The following is a 15,477-nucleotide window of genomic DNA, read 5'->3' as shown; positions in this document are numbered from 1 at the left end:
TCTCTCACATCTCTTCCCAGGCCTCTGTCCTCTCTCTCTCTCACTTCTCTTCCTAGACCTCTGTCCTCTCTCTCTCTCTCTCTCTCTCACAGGCATCTGTCCTCTCTCTCACACTTCTCTTCCCAGGCCTCTGTCCTCTCTCTCTCTCTCTCACAGGCATCTGTCCTCTCTCTCACACTTCTCTTCCCAGACCTCTGTCCTCTCTCTCTCACACATCTCTTCCCAGGCCTCTGTCCTCTCTCTCTCTCTCTCACACACATCTCTTCCCAGGCCTCTCTCTCTCTCTCTCACACACATCTCTTCCCAGGCCTCTGTCCTCTCTCTCTCTCTCTCACACACTTCTCTTCCCAGGCCTCTGTCCTCTCTCTCTCACACTTCTCTTCCCAGGCCTCTGTCCTCTATCTCTCTCTCACACAGGCATCTGTCCTCTCTCTCTCTCTCTCTCTCACTTCTCTTCCCAGGACTCTGTCCTCTCTCTCTCACATCTCTTCCCAGGCCTCTGTCCTCTCCCTCTCTCACATCTCTTCCCAGACCTCTGTCCTCTCTCTCTCACACTTCTCTTCCCAGACCTCTGTCCTCTCTCTCTCTCTCACAGGCATCTGTCCTCTCTCTCTCTCTCTCTCTCTCTCACATCTCTTCCCAGGCCTCTGTCCTCTCTCTCACTCACTTCTCTTCCCAGGCATCTGTCCTCTCTCTCTCACTTCTCTTCCCAGGCATCTGTCCTCTCTCACTCACTTCTCTTCCCAGACCTCTGTCCTCTCTCTCTCTCTCACAGGCATCTCTCCTCTCTCTCTCTCTCTCTCACATCTCTTCCCAGGCCTCTGTCCTCTCTCTCACTCACTTCTCTTCCCAGGCATCTGTCCTCTCTCTCACTCACTTCTCTTCCCAGGCATCTGTCCTCTCTCACTCACTTCTCTTCCCAGGCCTCTGTCCTCTCTCTCTCTCTCACAGGCATCAGTCCTCTCTCTCTCTCTCTCTCACATCTCTTCCCAGGCCTCTGTCCTCTCTCTCTCACACTTCTCTTCCCAGACCTCTGTCCTCTCTCTCTCACACATCTCTTCCAAGGCCTCTGTCCTCTCTCTCTCTCTCTCTCTCACACACATCTCTTCCCAGGCCTCTCTCTCTCTCTCTCTCTCAACACATCTCTTCCCAGGCCTCTGTCCTCTCTCTCTCTCTCTCTCTCTCTCTCACACACATCTCTTCCAAGGCCTCTGTCCTCTCTCTCTCTCTCTCTCTCACACACATCTCTTCCCAGGCCTCTCTCTCTCTCTCTCTCTCTCACACATCTCTTCCAGGCCTCTCTCTCTCTCTCTCTCTCTCACACATCTCTTCCCAGGGCCTCTGTTCCCTCTCTCTCCACACGTTCTCTTCCACCAGGCTCTGTCCTCTCTCTCTCACACTTCTCTTCACGGCATTGTCCTCTCTCTCTCTTCACATCTATTTTGCCAGGCCTCTGTCCTCATCCTTCTCTTCATCACAGGCAATTCTGTCCATCTTCTCTCCTCTCTCTTCTCTATCTCTCTCTCACTTCTCTTCCAGGACCTAGTCCTCTCTCTCTCATCTCTTCCCAGGCCTCTGTCCTCTGCTCTCTCACACATCTCTTCCCAGACCATCGTTCTCTCATCTCTCTCACAACTTCTCTTCCCCAGACCTATGTCACTCTCTCTCTCTCTCCACAGGACATCTGTCCCTCTCTCTCTCTCTCTCTCTTCTCTCTCTGCTCTCACATCTCTTCCCAGGCCTGCTCGTCCTCTCTCTCACTCACTTCTCTTCCCAGGCCATCTGTTCCTCTCTCTCACTCACTTCTTCTTCCCAGGCATACTGCTCCTCTCTACCCTCACTCTCTTCCCAGACCTCTGTTCCTCTCTCTCTCTCTCACAGGCATCTGTCCTCTCTCTCTCTCTCTCTCTCTCTCTCTCTCTCACATCTCTTCCCAGACCTCTGTCCTCTCTCTCTCTCTCTCACAGGCATCTGTCCTCTCTCACTCACTTCTCTTCCCAGGCCTCTGTCCTCTCTCTCTCACATCTCTTCCCAGACCTCTGTCCTCTCTCTCTCACATCTCTTCCCAGACCTCTGTCCTCTCTCTCTCACACTTCTCTTCCCAGACCTCTGTTCCTCTCTCTCTCTCTCACAGGCATCTGTCCTCTCTCTCTCTCTCTCTCTCTCACATCTCTTCCCAGGCCTCTGTCCTCTCTCTCACTCACTTCTCTTCCCAGGCATCTGTCCTCTCTCTCACTCACATCTCTTCCCAGGCCTCTGTCCTCTCTTTCTCTCACATCTCTTCCCAGACCTCTGTCCTCTTTCTCACACTTCTCTTCCCAGGCCTCTGTCCTCTCTCTCTCACACACATCTCTTCCCAGACCTCTGTCCTCTCTCTCACTCACATCTCTTCCCAGGCCTCTGTCCTCTCTCTCTCTCACATCTCTTCCCAGACCTCTGTCCTCTTTCTCACACATCTCTTCCCAGGCCTCTGTCCTCTCTCTCTCTCACATCTCTTCCCAGACCTCTGTCCTCTCTCTCTCTCTCACAGGCATCTGTCCTCTCTCTCTCACTTCTCTTCCCAGGCATCTGTCCTCTCTCTCTCACTTCTCTTCCCAGACCTCTGTCCTCTCTCTCTCTCTCTCTCACAAGCATCTGTCTTCTCTCTCTCACATCTCTTCCCAGGCCTCTGTCCTCTCTCTCTCTCTCACATCTCTTCCCAGGCCTCTGTCCTCTCTCTCTCTCACATCTCTTCCCAGGCCTCTGTCCTCTCTCTCTCTCACTTCTCTTCCTAGACCTCTGTCCTCTCTCTCTCTCTCTCTCTCTCACAGGCATCTGTCCTCTCTCTCACACTTCTCTTCCCAGGCCTCTGTCCTCTCTCTCTCTCTCTCACAGGCATCTGTCCTCTCTCTCACACTTCTCTTCCCAGACCTCTGTCCTCTCTCTCTCACACATCTCTTCCCAGGCCTCTGTCCTCTCTCTCTCTCTCTCTCTCACACACATCTCTTCCCAGGCCTCTCTCTCTCTCTCTCACACACATCTCTTCCCAGGCCTCTGTCCTCTCTCTCTCTCTCTCTCTCTCACACTTCTCTTCCCAGGCCTCTGTCCTCTCTCTCTCACACTTCTCTTCCCAGGCCTCTGTCCTCTATCTCTCTCTCACACAGGCATCTGTCCTCTCTCTCTCTCTCTCTCTCACTCTCTTCCCAGGACTCTGTCCTCTCTCTCTCACATCTCTTCCCAGGCCTCTGTCCTCTCCCTCTCTCACATCTCTTCCCAGACCTCTGTCCTCTCTCTCTCACACTTCTCTTCCCAGACCTCTGTCCTCTCTCTCTCTCTCACAGGCATCTGTCCTCTCTCTCTCTCTCTCTCTCTCTCACATCTCTTCCCAGGACTCTGTCCTCTCTCTCACTCACTTCTCTTCCCAGGCATCTGTCCTCTCTCTCTCACTTCTCTTCCCAGGCATCTGTCCTCTCTCACTCACTTCTCTTCCCAGACCTCTGTCCTCTCTCTCTCTCTCACAGGCATCTCTCCTCTCTCTCTCTCTCTCTCACATCTCTTCCCAGGCCTCTGTCCTCTCTCTCACTCACTTCTCTTCCCAGGCATCTGTCCTCTCTCTCACTCACTTCTCTTCCCAGGCATCTGTCCTCTCTCACTCACTTCTCTTCCCAGGCCTCTGTCCTCTCTCTCTCTCTCACAGGCATCAGTCCTCTCTCTCTCTCTCTCTCACATCTCTTCCCAGGCCTCTGTCCTCTCTCTCTCACACTTCTCTTCCCAGACCTCTGTCCTCTCTCTCTCACACATCTCTTCCAAGGCCTCTGTCCTCTCTCTCTCTCTCTCACACACATCTCTTCCCAGGCCTCTCTCTCTCTCTCTCTCTCACACATCTCTCCCAGGCCTCTGTCCTCTCTCTCTCTCTCTCTCTCTCTCTCACACATCTCTTCCAAGGCCTCTGTCCTCTCTCTCTCTCTCTCACACACATCTCTTCCCAGGCCTCTCTCTCTCTCTCTCTCTCTCACACATCTCTTCCCAGGCCTCTCTCTCTCTCTCTCTCTCTCACACATCTCTTCCCAGGCCTCTGTCCTCTCTCTCTCACACTTCTCTTCCCAGGCCTCTGTCCTCTCTCTCTCACACTTCTCTTCCCAGGCCTCTGTCCTCTCTCTCTCTCACATCTCTTTCCAGGCCTCTGTCCTCTCTCTCTCTCTCACAGGCATCTGTCCTCTCTCTCTCTCTCTCTCTCTCTCACTTCTCTTCCCAGGACTCTGTCCTCTCTCTCTCACATCTCTTCCCAGGCCTCTGTCCTCTCTCTCTCACACATCTCTTCCCAGACCTCTGTCCTCTCTCTCTCACACTTCTCTTCCCAGACCTCTGTCCTCTCTCTCTCTCTCACAGGCATCTGTCCTCTCTCTCTCTCTCTCTCTCTCTCTCTCTCTCTCTCTCACATCTCTTCCCAGGCCTCTGTCCTCTCTCTCACTCACTTCTCTTCCCAGGCATCTGTCCTCTCTCTCACTCACTTCTCTTCCCAGGCATCTGTCCTCTCTCACTCACTTCTCTTCCCAGACCTCTGTCCTCTCTCTCTCTCTCACAGGCATCTGTCCTCTCTCTCTCTCTCTCTCTCTCTCTCTCTCTCTCTCTCACATCTCTTCCCAGACCTCTGTCCTCTCTCTCTCTCTCTCACAGGCATCTGTCCTCTCTCACTCACTTCTCTTCCCAGGCCTCTGTCCTCTCTCACTCACATCTCTTCCCAGGCCTCTGTCCTTTCTCTCTCTCACATCTCTTCCCAGACCTCTGTCCTCTTTCTCACACTTCTCTTCCCAGGCCTCTGTCCTCTCTCTCTCACACACATCTCTTCCCAGACCTCTGTCCTCTCTCTCACTCACATCTCTTCCCAGGCCTCTGTCCTCTCTCTCTCTCACATCTCTTCCCAGACCTCTGTCCTCTTTCTCACAGATCTCTTCCCAGGCCTCTGTCCTCTCTCTCTCTCACATCTCTTCCCAGACCTCTGTCCTCTCTCTCTCTCTCACAGGCATCTGTCCTCTCTCTCTCACTTCTCTTCCCAGGCATCTGTCCTCTCTCTCTCACTTCTCTTCCCAGACCTCTGTCCTCTCTCTCTCTCTCTCTCACAGGCATCTGTCTTCTCTCTCTCACATCTCTTCCCAGGCCTCTGTCCTCTCTCTCTCTCACATCTCTTCCCAGGCCTCTGTCCTCTCTCTCTCTCTCTCTCACATCTCTTCCCAGGCCTCTGTCCTCTCTCTCTCTCACATCTCTTCCCAGGCCTCTGTCCTCTTTCTCACACTTCTCTTCCCAGGCCTCTGTCCTCTCTCTCTCTCTCGCTTCCTTTTTCTAGGCAGTTTACTTTGCAAATCCTCTGAACCAATATCAATTACAAGGGTTTATTGAAATAAAATGATTATATAGTGTTGCAGATTCAGGGTTTAATGATTATATAGTACTTTATATGAAGTGTGCGTATACAAGACTAATGTGTGTGTGTGTGTGTGTGTGTGTGTGTGTGTGTGTGTGTGTGTGTGTGTGTGTGTGTGTGTGTGTGTGTGTGTGTGTGTGTGTGTGATAGTAGAACGCAGGCGACAGGTTGGCACGGACCACTCTAATCCCCTAGGAATCATCATCCCTTCCAATCCCTTCAAACTGAGTGTGCTCTCTCTGCTCCCACCTCACTGTGACCGACTCACTAGGATCCATCTGGATTCCGTACCAACTACGCCAGTAGCAGTAACTGGCGCTGTAGCGTTGTGCTCAAACATTAGACTACATGTTAATAGCATTGTCTCAATCATGGCTAGTGGCCACTGAAATGTAGCTGTGCCATAGAACTATGACAGTAGCAGTGTAACCTACTGTAGCTAGCTTAATGCAATATATAAACAATGTCTGTTTCTAGCATGCTACTATCTAGCTTAATGCAATATACATTAACATTGTCTGTTTCTAGCATGCTACTAGTTAGCTTAATGCAATATATAACAATGTCTGTTTCTAGCATGCTACTAGCTAGCTTAATGCAATATATAAACAATGTCTGTTTCTAGCATGCTACTATTAGCTTAATGCAATATACATTAACATCGTCTGTTTCTAGCATGCTACTAGCTAGCTTAATGCAATATATATTAACAATGTCTGTTTCTAGCATGCTACTAGCTAGCTTAATGCAATATATATAAACAATGTCTATATATAGCATGCTACTAGCTAGCTTAATGCAATATACATTAACATCGTCCTCAACATTCTCCTATCACAGCCATTCAATTCTGTAACTGTTTTAAAGTCACCATTGGCCTCATGGTGAAATCCCTGAAGGGTTTCCTTCCTCTCTGGCAACTGAGTTAGGAAGGAAGCCTGTATCTTTGTATTTTTGTAGTGACCCAGTCTGTAATACCTACATGTTTCAAGCAGACCACCACAGTCCCTGTGCCCAAGACAGCGAAGGTAACCTGCCTAAATGATTACTGCCTCGTAGCTCTCACATCAGTAGCCATGAAGTGCTTTGAAGGCGGGTCATGTCTCACATCAACACCATCATCCCAGAAACCCTAGACCCACTCCAATTTACATACCGCCCCAACAGATCCACAGATGATGCAATCTCAATCGCACTGCCCTTTCTCACCTGGACAAAAGGAACACCTATGTGAGAATGCTATTCATTGACAACAGCTCAGTGTCCAACACCATAGTGCCCTCAAAGCTCATCAATAAGCTATGTATTGTCACTTTACCCCCACCTTCATGTACAAATTACCTCAACTAACCTGTACCCCTGCTCACTGACTCGGTGCCGGTACCCCCTGTATATAGCCTCCACACTGATTCTGTACCAATACCCTCCTGTATATAGCCTCCACACTGACTCTGTACCGGTACCCCCTGTATATAGCCTCCACACTGACTCTGTACCGGTACCCCCTGTATATAGCCTCCACACTGACTCTGTACCGGTACCCCCTGTATATAGCCTCCACATTGACTCTGTACCGGTGCCTCCTGTATATAGCCTCCACACTGACTCTGTACCGGTACCCCCCTGTATATAGCCTCCACACTGACTCTGTACCGGTACCCCCTGTATATAGCCTCCACATTGACTCTGTACCGGTACCCCCTGTATATAGCCTCCACACTGACTCTGTACCGGTACCCCCTGTATATAGCCTCCACACTGACTCGATACCGATACCCCCTGTATATAGCCTCCACATTGACTCTGTACCGGTACCCCCTGTATATAGCCTCCACACTGACTCTGTACCGGTACCCCCTGTATATAGCCTCCACACTGAATCGGTACCGATACCCCCTGTATATAGCCTCCACATTGACTCTGTACCGGTACCCCCTGTATATAGCCTCCACACTGACTCGGTACGGTATCCCCTGTATATAGCCTCCACACTGACTCGGTACCCCCTGTATATAGCCTCCACACTGACTCTGTACCGGTACCCCCTGTATATAGACTCCACACTGACTCTGTACCGGTACCCCCTGTATATAGCCTCCACACTGACTCGGTACCGGTACCCCCTGTATATAGCCTCTGCATTGACTCTGTACCGGTACCCCCTGTATATAGCCTCCACACTGACTCGGTACCGGTGCCCCCTGTATATAGCCTCCACACTGACTCGGTACCGGTACCCCCTGTATATAGCCTACACACTGACTCAGTACCGGTACCCCCTGTATATAGCCTCCACACTGACTCTGTACCCCCTGTATATAGCCTCCACACTGACTCGGTACCGGTATCCCCTGTATATAGCCTCCACACTGACTCGGTACCCCCTGTATATAGCCTCCACACTGACTCTGTACCGGTACCCCCTGTATATAGCCTCCACACTGACTCGGTACCGGTACCCCCTGTATATAGCCTCCACACTGACTCGGTACCGGTACCCCCTGTATATAGTCTCTGCATTGACTCTGTACCGGTACCCCCTGTATATAGCCTCCACATTGACTCTGTACCGTAATAACCTGTATATAGCCTCCACATTGACTCTGTACCAGTACCCCCTGTATATAGCCTCCACATTGACTCTGTACCGGTACCCCCTGTATATAGCCACTATAGAAACAGAGAAACAACTGATCCACTATGGAAACAGAGAAACAGAAAAACAACTGATCCACTATGGAAACAGAGAAACAACTGATCCACTATGGAAACAGAGAAACAACTGATCCACTATGGAAACAGAGAAACAACTGATCCACTATGGAAACAGAGAAACAACTGATCCACTATGGAAACAGAGAAACAGAGAAACAACTGATCCACGATAGAAACAGAGAAACAGAGAAACAACTGATCCACTATAGAAACAGAGAAACAGAGAAACAACTGATCCACTATAGAAACAGAAAAACTGAGAAACAACTGATCCACTATAGAAACAGAGAGGTTGAGAAATAGGCTAGCCTACCCAGGCTGCATCACATCCAGATGTGATTGGGAGTCCCACAGGGCAGCGCACAACTGTCCCAGCGTCGTCCGGGTTTGGCCGGTTTAGACCGGCATTTTAAATAATATTTTTTTCTTTAACTGACTTGGCTAGTTAAATAAAGATTAAATAATAAAATAACAATTAAATGTTGAGTAGACAGCAAACTGCACATCTGACAAACTACAGGTTTACAGGCCTAATCTGGAACTTCTTACGTGACATTCCAGTGTGACTTGAAACGTCACACACACCCACACACACTTCCTATCTTTACTTTGTACCTTGAAGACTGATAACACTGATAAATAACAATAGAAGTGTTGAATAAGCATCTTACATATGTTCCAACTTGTGCTCTATTCCCTATGTAGTGCACTACTTCTGACTAGGAACCATATAGCACACTACTCCCTAGCCCCCATAGGGCTCTGGTCTAAAGTAATGCACTATATAGGGAATAGAGTTCTATAGGGCTCTGGTCTAAAGTAATGCACTATATAGGGAATAGAGTTCTATAGGGCCCAGATTTAAAGTAGTGCACTATATAGGGAATAGGGTTCTATAGGGCTCTGGTCTAAAGTAGTGCACTATATGGGGAATAGGGTTCTATAGGGCTCTGGTCTAAAGTAGGGCACTATATAGGGAATAGGGTTCTATAGGGCTCTGGTCTAAAGTAGGGCACTATATAGGGAATAGAGTTCTATAGGGCTCTGGTCTAAAGTAATGCACTATATAGGGAATAGGGTTCTATAGGGCCCAGATTTAAAGTAGGGCACTATATAGGGAATAGGGTTCTATAGGGCTCTGGTCTAAGGTAGGGCACTATATAGGGAATAGAGTTCTATAGGGCTCTGGTCTAAAGTAATGCACTATATAGGGAATAGGGTTCTATATGGCCCAGATTTAAAGTAGTGCACTATATAGGGAATAGGGTTCTATAGGGCTCTGGTCTAAAGTAGTGCACTATATAGGGAATAGGGTTCTATTTGGGATTCAGCCTTAGTTACCAGGACAGCAGAACATTGAACTCTTTAAGCTACAATGCTACAGTCAGTTTCCCTTACAAGGGTTCTGTTCATTAGGTCAAAACAGTAACAAAATATTTTAAAACATTTTGCAACAGAAAATGTAAACAGGGATTTCTTATTAGACAAGGATAGGTGTACCTCCCTCTTTTTAGTCAGTTTTCTTCCGTTTGTTGCCGAATGAACAAGACCCTGGACTCCAACTGAACTGCAGTGACTACAGATACAGAACATCAACTGATAACCAGCCTGGTTAAAGTGTTGCCAAAAGACCCAAGCAGAACTAGGCCCTAAATGAGGCAGATAACATTCAGGGCTTGACTAAACTGACCCTTGCTCACCATTAAATCCTCAACAGTTGGGCCATAAAAAAATACCTGTGCTATGCTGAAACACACAGGGTCTGATCCTTACAACAGGCCTACATTATGCACTTGCTGACTGTCATACCAAAATAATCTAACTGAAATAATCTAACTAGAATAATCTAATTGAAATAATCTAACTAGAATTATCTAACTAGAATAATCCAATTGAAATAATCTAACTGAAATAATCTAACTAGAATAATCCCACTAGAATAATCTAACTAGAATAATCTAACTGAAATAATCTAACTAGAATAATCTAACTGAAATAATCTAACTAGAATAATCTAACTGAAATAATCTAACTAGAATAATCTAACTGAAATAATCTAACTAGAATAATCTAACTGAAATAATCTAACAAGCAAAACTCCAGCTGTTCGATCATGTTTTGAATTTGTAGTTCACATACTATTCAATCATCCTGCCTTTTTAAAAGGTTTTTGATATGACTTTGCTCTGCCTGGATATGACTGACTGGACATGATGCGTACTGAGGCTACATGACTCGGTATTGGCTGACTGGACATGATGCGTACTGAGGCTACATGACTCGGTATTGGCTGACTGATTATGATGCGTACTGAGGCTACATGACTCGGTATTGGCTGACTGGACATGATGCGTACTGAGGCTACATGACTCGGTATTGGCTGACTGATTATGATGCGTACTGAGGCTACATGACTCGGTATTGGCTGACTGGACATGATGCGTACTGAGGCTACATGACTCGGTATTGGCTGACTGGACATGATACGTACTGTCGCTACATGACTCAGTATTGGCTGACTGATTATGATGCGTACTGAGGCTACATGACTCGGTATTGGCTGACTGATTATGATGCGTACTGAGGCTACATGACTCGGTATTGGCTGACTGGACATGATGCGTACTGAGGCTACATGACTCGGTATTGGCTGACTGGACATGATGCGTACTGAGGCTACATGACTCGGTATTGGCTGACTGGACATGATACGTACTAAGGCTACATGACTCGGTATTGGCTGACTGGACATGATGCCTACTGAGGCTACATGACTCGGTATTGGCTGACTGGACATGATGCGTACTGAGGCTACATGACTCGGTATTGGCTGACTGGACATGATACGTACTGTCGCTACATGACTCGGTATTGGCTGACTGATTATGATGCGTACTGAGGCTACATGACTCGGTATTGGCTGACTGATTATGATGCTTACTGAGGCTACATGACTCGGTATTGGCTGACTGATTATGATGCATACTGTCGCTACATGACTCGGTATTGGCTGACTGATTATGATGCGTACTGAGGCTACATGACTCGGTATATAGATACTACATTACTACAGTACTACAGTACTACATTACTAGAGTGCTACAGTACAACAGATACTACAGTACTACAGATACTACATTACTACAGATACTACATTACTACAGTACTACAGTACTACATTACTAGAGTGCTACAGTACAACAGATACTACAGTACTACAGATACTACATTACTACAGATACTACATTACTACAGTACACCAGATACTACAGTACTACATTACTACAGATACTACAGTACTACAGATACTACAGTACTACATATACTACATTACTACAGTACACCAGATACTACAGTACTACATTACTACAGATACTACAGTACTACAGATACTACAGTACTACAGATACTACATTACTACAGATACTACATTACTACAGTACAATAGATACTACATTACTACAGTACAACAGATACTACAGTACTACAGTTCAACAGATAATACAGTACTACAGATACTACAGTACTACATATACTACATTACTACATATACTACAGATACTACAGTACTACAGATACTACAGTACTGCAGATACTACGGTACTACAGTACTACATTACTACAGATACTACAGTACAACGGATACTACATTACTACATTACTACAGTACTACAGTAGTACAGATACTACAGTCCTACATTACTACGGATACTACAGTACTACATATACTACATTACTACATATAGTACAGATACTACAGTTCTACAGATACTACATTACTACAGTACAATAGTACTACATATACTCTATTACTACGATACTACAGTACTACAGGTACTGCTTAACCTAATGTATGCTCTATTAATTGGAGTTTAGAGCTTCAGGACTGAATCCCAAATGGCAATTAATTCCCTATATACTGCACTACTGTTAACCAGGGCCCTATAGAACCCTATTCCCTATATACTGCACTACTGTTAACCAGGGCCCTATAGAACCCTATTCCCTATATACTGCACCACTGTTAACCAGGGCCCTATAGAACCCTATTCCCTATATACTGCACTACTGTTAACCAGGGCCCTATAGAACCCTATTCCCTATATACTGCACCACTGTTAACCAGGGCCCTATAGAACCCTATTCCCTATATACTGCACCACTGTTAACCAGGGCCCTATAGAACCCTATTCCCTATATACTGCACCACTGTTAACCAGGGCCCTATAGAACCCTATTCCCTATATACTGCACCACTGTTAACCAGGGTCCTATAGAACCCTATTCCCTATATACTGCACCACTGTTAACCAGGGCCCTATAGAACCCTATTCCCTATATACTGCACCACTGTTAACCAGGGTCCTATAGAACCCTATTCCCTATATACTGCACCACTGTTAACCAGGGCCCTATAGAACCCTATTCCCTATATACTCCACCACTGTTAACCAGGGCCCTATAGAACCCTATTCCCTATATACTGCACTACTGTTAACCAGGGCCCTATAGAACCCTATTCCCTATATAGTACACTACTGTTAACCAGGGCCCTATAGAACCCTATTCCCTATATAGTACACTACTGTTAACCAGGGCCCTATAGAACCCTATTCCCTAGTGCACTACTTTTGACAAGGACCCATAAAAGTAGTGTACTACTTTTGAGAAGGACCCATAAAAGTAGTGCACTATATAGGGAATGGGGTTCAATTTGGGATGCTAGCCCAGGACAGGACTCATGTTCAAGGTTAGATGCACTGCAATTGTGATATAATATTCTGCAGAGATCAAGATGGAAGTTACCAGTATCATACCAGCCAGTGTGCCAACTGCCCCAAGCCTACAACATCACGTTGACTAACCGGAATCAACTGCTCTTACTACAACGTCAACCCAGTTTATTTGACTTGCACAATGGGCATGGTGCAACTCAACAAGGGCATTCTTATGCAGATGCTGTGGTCAAAACAGTGAGTTAGATGCTCTGGTCCAAACAGTGAGTTAGATGCTGTGGTCCAAACAGTGAGTTAGATGCTCTGGTAATGCCAATACTTTTCTCACTGTAAGGTCTATTACACCTGTTGTATTCGGCGCATGTGACTAATAACATTTGATTTGATCAAAAGAGTGAGTTAAATGCTTTGGTAATGCCAATAATTGATTGATAGATATTCTATCCTGTCTGTCTGAAACACCTGTTGTATTCGGAACATGTGACTAATACAATTTGATTTGATCAAAAGAGTGAGTTAAATGCTTTGGTCAAAACAATGAGGAAGATTTCTGAAGTATTCATTTACACATGGCAAATAAACGTGTAACTCTATAAGTAAAGGATAATACAACGATAATACAATGCGTTGTATGGAAAATAAATGAACGACGTGGAAGGTGTGTTCCTCGACGCGCTTAGTGGAGTAGGAAAAACTGACCTTCAATGGAGTGGCATTATTTTCCCAGTGAAAGAATAGAGACCCGAGTTGATTATCCCTTTAATACCCTGGCTATAATTTAACACATTTACCTCTAGAAATGTGTTGATTTGCAGGTATAAATGTGTTCAACAGCCACTGAAGTAACTAGCTTGTTTACTAGATAGCTACAGTAGTTGCCGTGGTAACCAAACAGACTTGCTAGCTCAGCTAACCAAACCATCAGTCCTAGCTTACTAAGTATGAAAATCCCTTTTAAAAATGACAATAATGTTTTCAATTCAACTTTTTTTTGCTTTGAAAAGCAGCTCAGACATAGAATATGTAAGAATGAAGTAAAGCCATTGAATTCTACCGTGTTGATATTGTAACGACCCTGGGTTTATAAGTGCGCGGAAATCGACTCTGCCGCACGAGCTTGCTTTTGCGGCACAGTCGATCGCGCGCGGGACCTCGGGCTAGAAGGTAGAGGGTTCGAGACCTGCTCCCTGCTGTTTCATTACATTGTGAGTTATAGAATGAAGTAAAGCCATTGAATTCTACCCTGTTGATATATTGTGAGTTATAGAATGAACTAAAACCATTGAATTCTACCCTGTTGATATACTGTGAGTTATAGGGAAATATTGCACGCTCTAGAATGCCCTTCAAGCCAATCAGAAACAAGTATTCAACAATGCCATGGTATAATAGGTGTATAATACAGCCTAATATGAACCTATTAAGTTATGATTGTAAGAACACCTGCTCTAATGACACATACTGCATCTCCTGGATTGTCGGACCACCATTTTATTATGTTTGCAATCGCAACAAATAATCTGCTCAGACCCCAACCAAGGAGCATCAAAAGTCGTGCTATAAATTCTCAGACAACACAAAGATTCCTTGATGCCCTTCCAGACTCCCTCCACCTACCCAAGGAGGTCAGAGGACAAAAATCAGGAAATCCTTGTCTCATCGCGCACCAGTGACTCCTGTGGCGGACCGGGCGCAGTGAATGAATGAATGATTGATTGATTGATAGTCTGTCTGAAAGATGTACAGTACATGATGGTACACTAGACTGAATAAAGATGGACTTGATAGTAGACTGACTGATGATAGACTAGATGGTAGACTGAGCGATGATAGACTAGATAGTAGACTGAACAATGATAGACTAGATAGTGGACTGTGCGATGATAGACCAGATAGTAGACTGACTGATGATAGACTAGATAGTAGACTGACTGATGATAGACTAGATAGTAGACTGAGCGATGATAGACCAGATAGTAGACTGAACGATGATAGACTAGATAGTAGACTGAGCGATGATAGACCAGATAGTAGACTGAGTGATGATAGACCAGATAGTAGACTGAACGATGTTAGACTAGATAGTAGACTGAGCGATGATAGACTAGATAGTAGACTGAGCGATGATAGACTAGATAGTAGACTGACTGATGATAGACTAGATAGTAGACTGACTGATGATAGACTAGATAGTAGACTGACTGATGATAGACTAGATAGTAGACTGACTGATGATAGACTAGATAGTAGACTGAGCGATGATAGACCAGATAGTAGACTGACTGATGATAGACCAGATAGTAGACTGAGCGATGATAGACTAGATAGTAGACTGAACGATGATAGACTAGATAGTAGACTGACTGATGATAGACTAGATAGTAGACTGAGCGATGATAGACCAGATAGTAGACTGACTGATGATAGACTAGATAGTAGACTGAACGATGATAGACTAGATAGTAGACTGACTGATGATAGACTAGATAGTAGACTGAGCGATGATAGACTAGATAGTAGACTGTGCGATGATAGACTAGATAGTAGACTGAGCGATGATAGACTAGATAGTAGACTGAGCGATGATAGACTAGATAGCAGACTGAGTGATGATAGACCAGATAG

At 45.8% G+C, this 15,477-nt stretch overlaps 1 protein-coding gene across 2 annotated transcripts in view; it reads right to left on the bottom strand.

The window, feature by feature from the left end:
• Positions 1–15,477, bottom strand: part of slc25a22a (solute carrier family 25 member 22a) — a 141,123-nt gene that overhangs the window by 89,352 nt on the left and 36,294 nt on the right. Inside the window, exon 1 of one of the 2 annotated variants that reach the window (XM_031802131.1) lies at positions 13,552–13,635. The exons of the other annotated variant lie outside the window; for it this stretch is intronic. The gene's annotated coding sequence lies outside the window, so the exon portion shown is untranslated. Of the gene's footprint in view, positions 1–13,551; positions 13,636–15,477 lie in introns of those variants that run through there. 2 annotated transcript variants of the gene reach the window in all.

The sequence above is a fragment of the Oncorhynchus kisutch genome, linkage group LG22 (genome assembly GCF_002021735.2).
Source record: "Oncorhynchus kisutch isolate 150728-3 linkage group LG22, Okis_V2, whole genome shotgun sequence".
Classification (NCBI taxonomy): Eukaryota; Metazoa; Chordata; class Actinopteri; order Salmoniformes; family Salmonidae; genus Oncorhynchus; species Oncorhynchus kisutch.
This window is presented reverse-complemented; position numbering and strand designations above follow the sequence as displayed.